The sequence below is a fragment of the Octodon degus genome, unplaced genomic scaffold (assembly GCF_000260255.1).
Source record: "Octodon degus isolate 3935 unplaced genomic scaffold, OctDeg1.0 scaffold00167, whole genome shotgun sequence".
NCBI lineage: Eukaryota > Metazoa > Chordata > Mammalia > Rodentia > Octodontidae > Octodon > Octodon degus.
Genome location: NW_004524743.1, coordinates 5329150 through 5330358, shown reverse-complemented (window position 1 = coordinate 5330358; position 1209 = coordinate 5329150).

Genomic DNA, 1209 nt, shown 5'->3' with positions numbered 1-1209 from the left:
ATTGTACAAGATGCAGACATGATACACTGTCCACAAACACTATGAGAACAAATCTTTCTATTGAATTAAGAGAAAATAACTGTATACCTATCCTATTTTGAATATACAAATACAAAATGGTCATTCATTTGTACCCCCTTTTTTTGTTTAGTTTTATCGGAGAAGGGTATTTCACTGCTATTTAAATATTGTAGGTGTGTGAATTCAGCAAAATATTCCAATATAGTCCAGTAGTCCATAATAGTAGTGGATTATCTGTAGGACTGGCAATGTCAGAAGTTGCTGACTTGAGCCTTTTACAGCTCAGCATATTAACATGGCTTCACTTTTTACACTTTGCTTCCATACTTCTCGGCTGAATGGTTAAGACCAAGATATAGCAAGACCTATATAACGAGAAATATAACTTTAGTATCTGGCAAGCTCATTCTGATCTCCTCTGGATTGATCCTGAAACCCTGTATGGCAGTCAGACAATTTTTTAAACACTAAATCAGCTTATATTTTGCCATGTATTAAAAACATGAAAATATTTTAAATATGAGTCTGAACACTATTAACAAATCTAGGTTGGACATTAATTTCTCACACCTCAAGTAAACTTCCTGTTCTACGCACATGATTTGCTTTCATAATGTCATTATAGATTTTTTCTTTCTTTCTTTTTTTTAATGTATTTTGTACAGGGTCTCACCATGCAGTTCGGACTCCTAGTGATCCTGTTGTTTCAGTCTCCCCAGCTCTGGGCTTACAGGCACAGTACACCAGCTCAGCGTGCTCGGGGGCAGGGTCAGTGCTTCATGTGGTGCCAGGGAGCAAACGCTGGTCCCTGAGCCTGTCTAAACAGGCGCTTAGTCTACTAAGCTATATCGCCAGTTTTCTTGAGAAACCTGCTCCACTTTAATTTTAAATCACACCTTGTGGCTTTTTAAAGCATTCTTTAGTTTATTTAAGCATTTTGCTTTAAGAAGGTCCTTCTCTATGTTAATCCTGTAGCCTTTGTTGTTTACAATTACTTGTTCCATTTTCAAAACCATTTCCTGGTTTTGAAAAAATTCTTGTTAGACTTAAAAAGTTTTTGTTGTCTTATTATAAATGGTGACTTGGGGCCTTGCAAGCCTTTGCCTTAACGTTGTCGTCATCTTCCTCGGCAGCGCAGCCCCTGTCCACTACCAGCTAGGTAACGGCAGCTAGCGAAGAACACCATGC